Consider the following 14,826-nt stretch of genomic DNA (forward strand, 5'->3'; position numbering starts at 1 on the left):
TGGGAATGGTAGTTAGGTCACTCTTGGGAAACACAAGGTTACAATAAATGGCAGTCAGAGTCCAAAAATTGAAGCATTCTAGTTCTAACAGGGGCTGGGCCTCAGAATATTTGTACCCTCCCTGTGGGTCCTACAATCTTCTAACCCCCTCTGGCTGCTGGGGATGTAGCTCAGTTGGTAGAGTTTAGCATGCTTCAGGCTCTGTGTGCCATCCCCAGCACACCATAAACCAGGTTTCTGACCTCTGCTTCATACTAACTTGGAGGGTAACCTGGGCTACATTGAATACCAGGTGGATGGAGCCTCACAAACTATCCTAAGGGTTTATTTACAAAAAGTTGCAAGGCACATAATTTTTAGTGAGTTTTTGTAACTTCAGTAGTGTTATTGTCCTAAAAAAAAATCAGGAAACAAAACAGAATGAAACTGTGACTTGGGCACTAAATATGACAATGTGTGACTTTAAAAGGGTCAGGGGCTGCAGAGATGGCTTAGAGGTTGAGGTGCTTGCTTGAGAAGCCTAAGGACCCAAGTTCCACTCTCCAGGTCCTACCTAAGCTAGATGCACAAGGTTGCAATGTGCACAAGGTGGCACACACCTCTGGCGTTCCGTTGCAGTGTCGTGAAGCCTTGGTGTGCCAGTTCTCTCTCATAAAAAAACAAAAAAGAAATACACACAAAAAAAGTTAAAAGGGTTCAGCTACCATATGGATCAAAATTAGCCTCTATCTGCCTGAGCTTAATCAGGTGGTCAACTCTCCTGAAATACAGCATTGCAGGAGGTGCGCTTTTAAAACCTTCTAATGTCTGCTACACTAGTGACACTTATTATGCTGGCATGAGGCCTAAACTGGTGACCTTGGTGTCCTCATAGCTGGCCCACACTATGGGCTGCCCCTGCCATGTTACAATGGTGGCTCAGGGGGAAAGGGGTCAGGGTCGGAATCAGTCACTAAATGCTTGAACCACACAGATGGGAGTGGGAGGTGACGGTTCTCCAGGCTGCCCGGGTTGGACTTTTGGAGCTGAAATGTCCCAAAGTTACTGGAGGTTTTCCAGGGTCGGGTACACCAGGATCGCTCTCCCGCGTCCTGCGGTTGCCCGAACACTTCCGAGGGCCACCGCGTTCTTTCTGGCAGTCGGAGAAAGCAGAGGCGTAAATGACTCCTACTCTTCTCTCACTCAGCACCAAGATGGCCACCGACTCCGGTGAGCATCCGCAGCCCCGGCCCGTATCCCCTTCCCACCGGCCCATGCGCTCATGCGCCCGCGGGCGCGCTCGCGTTCGCGCCCCCAGCGTGAGGGAGGGGCGGGGCGTGCCGGGCGCGCGGGGCGGGGCGGGGCGCAGAGGAGCACGTCTACCACCCGCGCACGCGCGCGCGCACGCACGGCCCCTCCCGCTCCGCGTCTGGCGTCGGGGCCTCGAGCCTCCGGCCTGCCGGGTGGCGCGCGCTGCCTGCCGGGATATTCGGCCCGCCCAGCCAGCCATCCCGTCTTGAGCGGCGGTCGCGAGATCCGTGTTTCTTCCAAGATGGTGGCGCTGGGCTCCGGGTGACTTTAGGAGACAACCAGGGCCTTTTTCGCCTTCGCTAGGACTGCACGCCCTCCGCCCTGCGTTCGCTCGCGCGCCCCTGTCGCCGCGTAGCGGTGCGCCGCCTTGACGCTTCACCTTCGCCGACCCCCCCTCCCGTCCCCGGTCGCAGGCGGTGGCGCCTCCCTTGACTCCGCCTTAGAGTCGCTCGCGGCCTGGAGCCCCCCACCACCTGGGCCCCGCAGCCCCCCACTGTGGACAGACAGCGACCACAGCCGACCAGCGCCCGGTGTTGGGCGGCGCAGGCGCCCGGGTTGCCGGCCTCGGTTTCCAGCAAAGGGAACGCGGGTCCCGCATGAGCTCCGGCGGTGGCGCCAGCGAAAGGGAACGAGGAGGTGGCGGGCGGAGGCGGCGGACGAGGGCGACGACGACCAGTGAGGCGGCCGCAGCTGCGAGGGCCGCAGCCCAGGCGCGGGGGCGACGACAGGTCAGTGTTCCTGCGACGCGGCCTGTCGGGCGTGCTTCTAACCCCCTCCTCCCGCCGACGCCTCGCCGCCCTCGGGCCCGTTCTGACCCCGGTAGGCGCCCTGCCCGCCGCCGCCTCCGGGAGCGAGTGTTCGCGGGGGGCAGGCGCGTGGTCCGGAGGGGCCGCGGCCGGGGATAGGGCCCCCGGTGGCTGCGGCTGCTGCAGCCCTAACTGTCAGAGACGGGTTGTGTCGCCGGAGGAGACCCGAGCGGGCTCGGGGGTGGAGAGGGAGGGTGGACGGACGAGCGGGATTGCAGGGCGTCGAGATTTGCGCCTCTTACGAGCCAGCTTCGCGGGGCCAGCCGCGGCCCCCAGGTTGGGAAGGACAAGGCCTTTTCCTCCAAAGGGGAGCGCTCTGCGTTTTCCAGGTTTGGGGCTCTTATGAGGAAGACATATTTAGATGTGTGCTTAGTGGGTTGGGGTTTTGGGGGCGGATGAAGTGACATATCAACCCAGGATTGTGCTCGCTGATTTTTTTTTTTTTTTTTTCGTGTGGTGTTGGTCACCACGGTACTGTATTTGAACGTGAATACTGGATTTGTCAGACACTGCCTTGTTAGATTTGAACGAAAACCTGTAAGCAGTTGCTCCCCCTCCCCTTCATTTGAGAAATGAAAAAAGGACGATTTCCTCATCTTCATGTGTATGCTATTTGTTGGAAAAGTCAGAATTGAATGCGTCAAATGCCTTAGTCCTTAAAATATATAATGGTTTTAATACAAACTGGTTTATTTTAGAGTCCTCGAAAGATAATTTAGTGTCTTAATTTTATGTGATTCGTCGCAAGTATGCCAAAATAGAAAGTGCAAAAGCTCTGTGGGATTATATTTATTGAGTGGTTCGTGTGTTGTTGCAATTATAAATACCATGCGCGATTTATGGTCCCAGATTGCTTTAAACCACGAAGAAATAGAGACATCACCCGTAATTTTAAGACAAAAAGCAGATTATTCCAGGATATTTTGGAGAGGCAAGGTAATTTGAAATAAAGATGACCGAAAGTTTAGGAAATGCAGTTGTTGAAAAGTAACTACCGAAGACATGTAGGTAGCCTGTAAATTTTGGTGAACAAGTGGGATGAAAAGTGTTTTTTTCATACCTCACATTAGTTAGTACCCTTGTTTAGTAGATTATTCGGTAGGTTTTATAATACTCAGGAAAGATAAAAGTAAGATTTTGTCTTGATTTGTTTAGTGGAATTAGATCCTCCTTTTAAATCTAATTACACCTTTTTTACAGTATTGTTGCTACTACTGATGTGCCTAAAGATGACCACAAACACTAATAAGCATGACAAAAAAAACCCTCAAACCCTAACAAAAAACAAGAAATAGCTCAGTAAATTTACAATCTTTATTTTTCATATATATAGAACAAATATAGAACATAGTTCAAAGAAACAAGTTTTAACCTTTTTTTAAAAAAATAAAATTAGGATATAAGCTATAAAAGAATTGTCAATATTTAACCTCCATTGTTAGTGTGCTGAGCAGTGTACATGTCATTCTCTGGACATTGCCCCCATACCTGAGGAGTTTAACTTGATGCAGAGGTAGAAAAGTACTGTTTTGATTCTTTTTACAGATTTTGTAGACCACTTTTATCTCCCAAGTCTACCCCCCCCCCTTTCTGTGGCTTTCAAAGTAAGAGATGTGAGGGGGAAAACACATTTAACAGGATTCATTGAGTATCTACAGTTTCTCTCACATATAACAATCAGTTTTCTGAATGCAGCAGCACCTTACACTGCTTGGCCCTCCTGATAGCTAATATTACTTTTTATTTTTTTCAATTTGGAAGAAGGAGAGGAAGAGGCAGATAAGAGAATGGGCACGCCAGGGCCACAAGTCATGCAAACGAACTGATGGATGCCCACCTTGTGCATCCGACTTTACTTGGGTACTGGGGAATCGAACCTGGGTCCTTTGGCTTTACAGGCAAGTGCCTTAACTGCTAAGCCATCTCTCCAGCCCCAGCTCTACTTCTTAAACACCATATCAGTCTTTATCTCTCTCCCATGCAAATAATTTATAATAACTTACTGTCTCTCAATGTAGTGACATGACTGCCCACACATTTGAAGTATTGTTTCTAAATGTCTTCTTTCTTAAGTGATCACCAGTTATATTCTTCAGTTATGTTGCACTCTTTATTTAGCTCTGTATTTGGGCTGAAATGTTGAAACATATTATGTGCATATGCAACCATTAGAAACAGTACTCTTGATTTTTGTGAGTAGAAACAAATTTTCAACAGTCATCTTCCAAGTAAAAAAAAATGCAACAACCAGAAGGTTATATATGTATTTTTAAAAAGGTATCGTACATGATAAGGATTTAAGGCAACAGTTTTAGCTGGTTTTGACAGGTTTTCCCTCACTGCTAAGAATAAAGATAGGTAATGTAAATGAGCAACCATTTAGAGTTACACCTGTAACTCTAATTGGGAGGCCAAGGCAGGAAGATTGCAGGAAGCTCTAGGCCAGCCTGGGCTGAGCAAGATCATGTCTCAAAACAAACAAAAGTTATTGTAGTAATCAGAGATGTCTTGGTATCTGTAGTGGAAATAGCTTTGTAATTAGAGCCTACTTTTATTTTTGGTGAGTCACTGTTTTGTTATCAGTAAACAAGATGATAAAGCTAGCCCAGATTTGTGAGGATTGAAGTCTGTAAAATACCTAATATATAGACAATAAGTTTTACATTAGAAGTAATGTGTAGTTTTCCTGAATGGTTTTCAAGCACTTTGTATAGAGGACTATATAGCCTATTATGCTTTCTATTACTTATCTTTTTTACTTTGAGCTCATTCTTTTTTCTTTAATTTTAATTTTTGCAGTCAAAGGTGGGGGAGGAGCATGCAAGAAAGGCTATGAGAGAATGGGAATAGGTACTTTTTGCCACTGCAGATGAACTCCAGATACATGTGCCGCTTTGTATGTCTGCCTTTATATGGGTACGGAGGAAACAAACTTCAGCTGTCAGGCTTTGTAAGCAAGCACCTTTTTAACCACTGAGCAATCTCTGCAGCCCTGAACTAACTCTTTTTCTTTTGTTTATTTTATTTTATTTATTTATTTAAGAGCTACAGATGGAGAAAGAAAGAGGGAGAGGAAGAGGGAGGGGGGAGAGAGAGAGAAAATGGGCGCACCAGGGCTTCCAGCCACTGTACACGAACTCCAGATGCGTGCGCCCTCTTGTGCATCAGGCTAACTTGGGTCCTTGGGAATCGAGCCTTGAACCGGGGCTCTTAGGCTTCACCGGCAAGTGCTTAACTGCTAAGCCATCTCTCCAGCCCTGAACTAACTCTTAAAAGTGCAAGAACATCTATTGTTTTATCACATTGTGTATTACCAGATGACTTAAGTCTATTCAGTCTACTGCTGTTTATAAAGCATCAAAAAAATATTTTTTCTTAAGTAGAAATATATTTCGAATCGTTATTGAGGCTGAGAATTTCCAGTGTCAAGGTGCCAGCAAATTTGTGAGTGTTATAAGGTATCATTTCATGATTCTAGTCTTACGTAGTAGGCTAGAAAGAAGGGTTTCTGTTAGGTCTTTGTTTAGTAGTGCTTGGGACTGAACCTAAGGATCTGGTAGTCAAATGCTGTACTACTGAGCTATATTCCTAGCCCTCTTTGTACTTTTCATTGTAACACAGGGTCTTAGTTAAGGTTGGTCTTAACTCACTCGGTAGCCCAGGCAGATGTTGAATTTGGAATCCTCTTGCCTTAGACTCCATAGTAGCTTGAATTGCAGCCCTGTACCCCTGGTTCTTTTGGGTCTCTTTTATAAAAGGGCACTTGTTGAGAGTTACCTTCACATTACTGGAACAAAACACTTGACCAAAAGTAGCTTATAAGATGAAACGATTTACTTCCAGTGTACAGTTTGTAGGAGAGCCTTCATCATGGCGAAAGAAGCTGCCTCAACTTCTTCACATCAGCGAACAAGAGCAAGTATTAGCTGGCTATAAACACACAGTAGGGCTGAATTCCTCATGTCCAAGTTTCATTGACAGAAATACAGCACCTCCAGCAAGGCTCCACCTCTCAAAGGGTTTACACCAACTGAAAACTTAAATAGGAAAAACATTTGAGTCTATGGGAATATTTACATTGAAACCAACACGGGCACTAATACCATTCATGACATCAGATACTCCTAAAAGCCCCAGCTTCTAATTTTATCATTTTGAAACTTTGCCTTTCATCATAGGAATTTTTTGGGGGGGGGCACAAACATTCTGACAATATCACTGGAGTATGCCTGTATTAGGAAATAGCCAACAACATTTAGGAGGCACCTCTGTGGATATTATGAACTGACCTGGGCTCTAGGGGCTATAAAATCCAGAAATGTGTTATTTGGAACTTGATAATCAAGTCTTATTTCTCATGACACCTTTTTTTTTTTTTTTTTGGTGTGTTTAACTCTGTCACATAATGATACTTATTTCTCCTTGCCCTTCCAGGTTTATGCCAGTTCTGTAGACTCAGCAACTTTTACCCCCCAGCTCCAACTCTACAGACTTAATGTCTACAGACTTTTGGGGGTACAGCCCTGTGGAACATGACTTCACATCTTGGTTTCAGCCCATCATTCATTGTCTGGCACGCTGTGGTGTGTGTGTATCCAAAACAAAATAAATTTACTCTCATAGTTGCTTGCAAGTACTTTTTTATTTTTATTTTATTTATTTTGTAAATACATATTTTTAGGACATGGCTTTTATTTTTTTTTTAAATTCTTTATTTGCAAGCAGAGAGAGAGAGAGAATGGGTGCACTAGGGCCTTTAACCACTGCAAGTGAATTCTGGATGCATGTGCCACTTTGTGCATTTGGCTTTATGTGGATCCTGGGAAATCAGTCTGGATTCTTATAGGCTTTGCAGGCAAGTGACTTAACTGCTGAGCCATTCCCCCAGTACTTTTATTCTGACTTCTCATAATAGATTCATGTGTGTTAGGAAACCTGAGTAGGAGTCTACTTGGACTACTATTTATTTTTACATATAAGGAAATTGAAACAATACTTTAAAGTGATTTCCCTTACCCTCCCCCCCCCCCCAGGTATGGTATTACCCTAGCCCAGGCTGACTTGGAATTCATTATGTGGCCTCAGGGTGTCTTTGAACTCACAGCAATTCTCCTGCCTCTGCCTCATCAGTGCTGGAATTAGAGGCATGTGTCAACCATGCCCCACTACAGAGAAAATGGGCACCCTAGGGCCTCTAGCTGCTGCAAATGGACTACAGATGCATGGGCCACTTTGTACATCTGGCTTTAGGTGGGTACTAGGAAATTTAACTCTGGTTGTTAGGCTTTCACCTTAACCACTGAGCCATCTCTCCAGCCCCTAAATTGGTTTGTTTTTTTTTTTTTTTTTTCTTTCTTTCTTTTTTGAGGTACAGTTTCAGTCTAGTTCAGGCAGACCTGGAATTCACTGTGTAGTGTCAGGGTGGCCTGGAATTCATGTGATCCTCCTGTCTGTCTCCTGAGTGCTGGGATTAAAGGCCTGTGCCATCACACTTGGCAAAGTTTTTTTTGTTTTTTTGTTTTGTTTTGTTTTTTAATAGTCACTTAGGTTGAGAATCAGTCTGTAGTCTAAGGTCTCTAGCTCAGATTTGAACACACTGGCACATGTTCTGCCTTCCTGTTGAGAAGAATAGTTAGGCTGTCTTTGTAATTATCCATCCTTTTATATAGAGCTATGTGTTATTCATACTGTTAAAGGATAGCCTTCATAGTATGTCATGAGCAGGTGTTTTATTTCTTCTAATAAAGGAAATGAAATAATATTAAATACAATTGGTATTATTTTTATCATAGCTTATATTATGTATCTCAACATTAAATGTTTGAAACGCTTAAATACGCTATTAATTTCTTAGTAAAATAACTTACTACTAATATTAGTTAATGCCTGTAAGCTTTCTTTTTGATTTTCATTTAATCTCAAAATTTCATTTGTAGTGCTTTGATCTTTGTTCTCTTTAGCAAGTAGATTCCAATGAAATAGTAATTTGGAAAGGCTATTAATATTGGATCTTTCTACACATGAAATAAAGTTGATTTTTTAAGTGCTTTTTAAAAATTTTATATATTAGTTGTTTGGTTCTGAGACTTGTGTTTTACATCCCTTAAATTATATTAAAACAATGCTTCAGAGTTTTAATAGGTTTGGGTAACAAAACCCACCAAGGACCATTGAAATGGAGTAAGGAGCACACTTATTTTTGGCGTCAGAAGATCTAGTACTACCATGTGTTCACTGGCTTTTATTTGGTTATCAGCAGGTTATTTTGCTTTCTACGCCTTTTGTTTGACCTATCACAAGGAGGTGATGCTTACTGTGCTTATTTAGAGGATTCTACTTTAAAAAAATTTAATTAAAAATATTTTGTTTTTGTTTACTTAGAGTGTGGGGGTGGAGAGCATAAGTGTGCCAAGGCCTTCAGCCACTGAAAACAAACTCCAGATGCATGTGCCTCTGTGGTAGATTGAATAGATGGCCTCCAATATATTCAGTGTTTTATTTATTTGTAGTTTAGATTTGCAGACACCTGGCTGGAGGAGGTGTCACTGAGTGGACCTTAAGGTGTGGTGGGTTTGAAATTCCAATCTAAAGATATGCAAAGTGTCTAGTTCCACTTGGAGTTCCTGAAGCATGCTGTGTAGTATGGCTTTTGGCTTGTGGTTTTCTCTCTTTGCTTGAACCTGTGAAAGCAGGGCCAGATTCTTTTGCCATTATGGAACTTCCCCTGGGTTTGTAAGCTTTAATAAATTCCTTTCTCCATAACTGCCTGCTCTGGAAGTTCATCTTAGTGACCTGAGTCTGTCTACTACAGAAATTGGTACCAGAAGTGGGGTAAAATGAATCTGACCATGTGGATTTTGGTCTTTTGGAACTTTTGTTTTGGAGATATGGGCATGGACTTGGAACTTAAAACTAAAGCACCTTCTGGAGTGGTAAGCTGAATTTAATGGACTATTCTGATGAGAGTTTGAGAATGCTAAGTGCAGTGAGAATTTTAGTTGGAGTGTTGCCTTATGAGCTTTCTAAGGGGAAGGAAAGACTGCAGAGGACTTTCTTGGATCTGGGCTGCTGGCATAAGGGCTGGCTGTGTCCTGCTGCCCAGGCCCAGAGAGTTTGAGCAAGGTTAAATTTGTAATGGACTGAAGTGTTTGACTAAAGATATTGGACTGAGAGATTTAAGATTTTAAGTTGGAAAACCTCAAGCAAGTTAAAATTGCAGGCACTGAGACTGGTTTTAGGTTACTGAAGTTGATGTTAACACATTAGCAATCTTCAGGAAGATGGCCCAACTGCTTTACATTAAAACAATGAGAGGATGCCTGAGGAAAGACTGTGGTAGAAATGCATACCCTTGGCAAAGAGTTGACTGGAGAAAGAACTTGCCTTTCAAAGTTATTATTTATTTTGTTCCTAAATTAAGAATATGGCTGTGCCCTGAACACCTGGTATTGGGTTTTGGAAGCATGAAAAATGATTGGAGTGATGATGAAATGTACACAGTTTCAGGAGCTGCTGTTGAAATGTGGCATATAGGCAGGTTGTAATGATCCTCATTAATAGGTTGGAGAGCCTTTGGAAGTTGGACCATGGTTTGCATGGAGACACAAAGATGTTTTGGATATACCAGGACTGTGCAAATGATACCATGGAGTGCACTGTTGATCTGGGATTGAAATTTTCCCTAGCCTCTGCCCAGCTGGAGGTGACGAATTGGAAAATCTGAAGACTGTCAGTCTCTGTTTATATTGGAATTGAACTGTAGAAGTTTAGTGATTGCTTGATGATGGCTGAGTTTGCATTGTTCTGGTCTCTTCTTAAACTTTCTGCCTTATACCAGTTGAAAATGTTTACTCTGTGCTTTCATATGTTGAAAATACCTAACTTGTTTAATTTTACAGGACTCATAGCTACGAGACTATCTTAAATCTCAGAAGAGACTTGGGACTTTGGAACTATCTTAAGAGTGACTGAAAGAAGAAGTTTTAGGGGACATTGAACCATTTAGATAAGCTTATTCCTGAAGTTCAGCTGCAGCAAACCTGAACAGGAATCTCCCTCTGGATCATGGAAAAGAATCCTTATAAATCTTACTAAGGCTGGCATCTTTATTGCAAGTAAAAACACAGAAATAGTGTATAGATTTTGAATACTGTATGTGAAGCATAAAATGTTTCTTACATTGATCTGTTGTCTGGCTTGTATGGAATCTGACGCTTATTCTTAACAGCTCAGTGTGTTCAGAAGTTGGTGTTTTGTACCTGTCAGTATCTGTTCAGTAGTGTAGCACAGATTCCATAAAGTTACAGAAACTAAACATGAAATATACTTTTATTTTAATTTTTACAGTACAGGGGTAAAGCTTTGGTCTTTCTTGGCACATGCTATACAGTTAATCTGCCAGTGAACTTCATCCCCAGACTGAAAAAATATTTTGGCTGCTTTGTATTATATTGGCTTGTAGTTCTTTTCTGTTTGTTATTGTATATGGGGGAATGCTGGGGTCAATCACCCCCACCCCAGGCTAGTCTGGAACTAATTTTGTAGACATTTGGTCCAAGTTGGCCTTGAAATCCTGATCCTACTCTCTGACACATGTGGGGACCTGTGTATGTGTGTGTGTGTACACACACGCACTTATGCATGTAGGCACATGTATGTGTGCAGTTACACGTATGTGTGGGGAGGCCAGGGCTTGATGTCAAGTGTCTTGTTCAGTCACTGTCTACCTTTATTTATTTATTTATTTATTTATTTGAGGTAGAGTCTTATTCTAGCCCATGCTTACCTGGCTATGCTACCGTGCTTGGCTTATCTTTTTTAAAAGAATTATTTGCAAGCAGAGAGAGAGGAGAGACAGAATGGGTATGCTAAGGCCTCCAGCCACTACAAACAAATTCCAGATGAATGTGCCACTGTGAATCTGGCTTTATGTGGGTACTGGGGAAGCAAACCTGGGTTGTTTTAGGCTTTGCAGGCAAATGCCTTAACTCCTGAGCCATTTTTCCAGCCATATATATATATATTTTTGAGACTGGTATCTGAATGTAGAAGTCACTAGCCAGCAAGCCTCAGGGATCCTGTCTCCACCTCTCCAGTGCTGAGATTACAGGTTTGCTTAGCTTTTATGTGGATTCTCGGGATCTGAATTCAGGTGTTTGTACTTTACGGGGCTGACTGAGCCCACTTCCTTGACTATATCTGCCCCCCCTTTTTTTGGAAACTGTTTTTTTTTTTTTTTTTTTTTTGGTAGCTAAAACTGGGCTTGAGCTTTCTGTAGCTTTGGTTGGAGCTCCTGATCCTTCTGCCAACATTTCCTAAGTACTGCGCTGCCACTACTATTTCTTTTTTTTTTTAATTTTCTGTTTTATGTATATATTTGAGAGGGTCAGACAGAGAGAGAATGAGGCCAATAGAGAGAGAGAGAGAGAGAATGGGCGTGCCAGGGCCTCCAGCCACTGCAAACGAACTCCAGATGTGTGCGCCCCTTGTGCATCTGGCTAACATTGGTCCTGGGGAATCGAGCCTCGAACCGAGATACTTAGGCTTCACAGGCAAGCACTTAACCGCTAAACCATCTCTCCAGCCCCCCACTACCATTCTTATTGTGTGCCTGTTGCATATATGTTCAATTCAAGATGTTCTTTTCACATATAAGACAAGCATTTTAAAAATTATTTTATTTTTATTTGACAGAAAGAGAGAAAGGCAGATAGATAATGGGTGTGCCAGGGCCTCCAGCTGCTGCAAATGAACTCCTGTAAATGCACCACCTTGTGCATCTGAGTTACTTGGGTCCTTCGGCTTTGCAGGCACGTGCCTTAACGACTAAGCCATCTTTCCAACTTGACAAGCATTTTTGAAAAACCAAGTTGTAACTAAGCTGGAAGCTTCTGCCTTAATGGCCAGCTGTCATAGTGCTGGAAGTTGTTATGTAATCTGGTGGGAGAAAAAAATTAGCAATATTACCCAGTGGTAGACACTGAACTGTGCAACTGACCAGCTGTTATGGGGTAGCCAGCTGTTTTGTGATAGATTTGAGGCCCACTCCGTGGGAGAGAATGCATTCCTGGTACTAAAAGCATAGTCAAAAGCCTATGACTGGAGAGGTTATAAGTTGTAGAAGAGAAGCTACTTCTGTCACTCAGGTAAGTAGATACGCTGTTTCTATCAAGACATGGGCTAAATATATTTATGTCTCTATATTAGTGCTTTTCTCATTTTTGACAGATAGACTACTTTGGCTATTGGCAGTGACTCAGTGGGGATACTCAATATTTGTCAAAGTGCTGAGATTAAGTGAATGGAGTTCTCTGTGCTTAATATCTATGTCACCCTATCCAAGACTCAAGGAACATCATAGAAGAGGGAGTAGATAGAATGTAAGAGCCACAGGATGGGGAGGATTGCTATTTAATGGCTGTCTTCTGGACATGATGGCCATTGCATTCAAGACCTCACAATGACAGTCATTACCTGAACAAACCTGCATAGTATTTTACCTACCAACATTATATCATGAATGATGGAGAGTAAAAAAAAAAATAGTAAAATGGACATCAAAGTAGAAGAAGGACTAATTGGAACCAAGAAGGCGTTTGGTGGGAAGGGCATGAGGAAACAAGAGAAGCATATGAGAGGACTATGATCAAAATATATTATTTCCATGTATGAACACTGTCAGTATAAAAAGGATGCATACACAAAAGACGAGTAGTTTTATGTAGCTGTGGGCTGAATGAAGATGCTTGTGGTTCTGTACATCTCTGGAAATTCATGTAGTAGCTTGTCTGTTAGCCTTACACTTAACCCACTTGAAGCTTCTAATAGACATCTGTGTGCTCTCAGATGTTGAGAAAGTAGTTTTACAGTTGCTTTTGTTGAGTGTAATACCACAAAAATGTTATGTCCTTGGTGAGGCAGAATAAATTCTGATGCCCTCAGTTAAACATATGGACATTACAGCAGATAATACAATAACTAGGTAGTTATTTATTATTGAGTATGGAAAAACCTTACATTTTGTTTTTTCTTTGCATTTTTTCTTTCTGAAACTCATATTTTTATTAATTTATTTGAGATAGTGAGTATGTATACACCAGGGCCTCTTGCCACTTTAAATGAACTCCAGACTCATGTCACATTTTGCATCTGGCTTTTCTTGGGCAGGCTTTGTAAGCAAGTACCTTTAATTGCTGAGCCATTTCCCCAGCTCCAAACTCATATTCTTTATTTTCTTAATACCTTTAGCATATTCCAACACAGGTGAAATTAATCGTTAAAGAAAATTGTACTGGAGTAAATGAGATAAAAGACTAAATCTAATGTGTTTTCATCAGTGTTTACTGAATTAGGATTTATTTATTCTAAGAGCTCATAATGAATGTGTTATGAAACGCGTATTGTGAAAATTAGATTTTAATTTTTGCTTTTTAAAATAATTTATCTATTTGATTGAAAGAAGCGGGTGTGTGTGTGTGTGTGTGTGTGTGTGTGTATGTATACATACATACATACATACATACATACGTACATACATATATACAGAGAGAGAGAGAGAGAATGGGCACACTAGGGCCTCCAGACATTGCAAATAAAATCCAGATGCATGTGCCACCCTGTGCATGTGGCTTTTATGTGAGTACTGGGGAATTGAACTTGCATCCTTAAGCTTTGTAGGCAAGCGCCTTAATCGTTAAGCCATGTCTGAAGCCCAATTTTTTCTTTTTACACGATACCTTTTATTCTTTGTGATATCCCCCTCTCCACTTTTAGGTGTCTGCATGGTTGTTAATATTTCCTGCTGTCATTCTTTGTAATTTAGACATTCTGGTATATGCCTGGTGGTTTGTCTGTCTCTCCCTCTCTCTAACTTTTAATGGTATTTTTTGAGGCAGTATCATCACTATGTTGCCTAAGCTATCCTCAGGCCCATGACAGTCTTCATGTTGGGACCATAATGTCCAACTTTCTTTCTCCCTCCCTCTGTCTTTTCCTCCTTCCTCTCTCTCCATCTCTCCCTGCATCCCTCCCTCCCTAACTAATCTATTGTTTTGGGAAGGGGTGAGTGTGTGGGGTTTGAGGTAGAGTCTCACTCTAGCCAATGCTGACCTGGAATCATTCTGTAGTTCCTGGTGGGCCTTGAACTCACAATGATTCTCCTACCTCTGCCTCCCAAGTGCTGGGATTGAAGGCATGTGCCACGACACTTAGCTTTTTTTCATATCTTTTTTAACCACAGCATTTCCTGTTTTTCTGGAATCACAGTTACGTGGATGTTAGGTCATTTGATGTTCACAAGTCTTGTAGTATTGTGGTCGTTGCTTTATAGTCTTTTTGTCTTCGTGTGGTTCATTTTACTTTTCTCTCCTTTGTTTTCCTGATGCACTAATACATAATTTTATGGGCACAGAATGCTTCTGCTGTCCACTCTACTAGATCCACTCTACTAGATGGCAAATAATTTTAGTTATTTTGTTGATTGAAGGTTATATTTTTCTATTAGCTTCCATAAGTAATATATTGTTGAATTGTGAATATTGTCATATTTTACTGTTAAAAGACTCAATTTTGTTTTAGTGTAGAAGTTAGCAGCCAGGTAAATAATACGTATATTGGTTTGATCCATTCAAGTATTCATTACATTTGTCTGGAGAAGGTTTTAAAACAGTAGCTACTACTAAGGCTTGACTACCTTTCTTATTATTAGCATATTATATATATCATACATGGT

General features: G+C 42.2%; 1 protein-coding gene across 4 annotated transcripts in view; it reads left to right on the forward strand.

Moving 5' to 3' along the window:
- The first annotated feature begins 1,434 nt into the window (after window positions 1-1,434).
- Ube3a (ubiquitin protein ligase E3A) overlaps window positions 1,435-14,826 on the forward strand; it is a 96,233-nt gene continuing 82,841 nt past the window's right edge. For all 4 annotated transcript variants that reach the window (XM_045145189.1, XM_004661949.3, XM_045145192.1 and 1 more), the window contains exon 1: window positions 1,435-2,018. The gene's annotated coding sequence lies outside the window, so the exon portion shown is untranslated. The remainder of the gene's footprint in view (window positions 2,019-14,826) is intronic.

The sequence above is a fragment of the Jaculus jaculus genome, chromosome 3 (assembly GCF_020740685.1).
Source record: "Jaculus jaculus isolate mJacJac1 chromosome 3, mJacJac1.mat.Y.cur, whole genome shotgun sequence".
Taxonomy (NCBI): Eukaryota; Metazoa; Chordata; class Mammalia; order Rodentia; family Dipodidae; genus Jaculus; species Jaculus jaculus.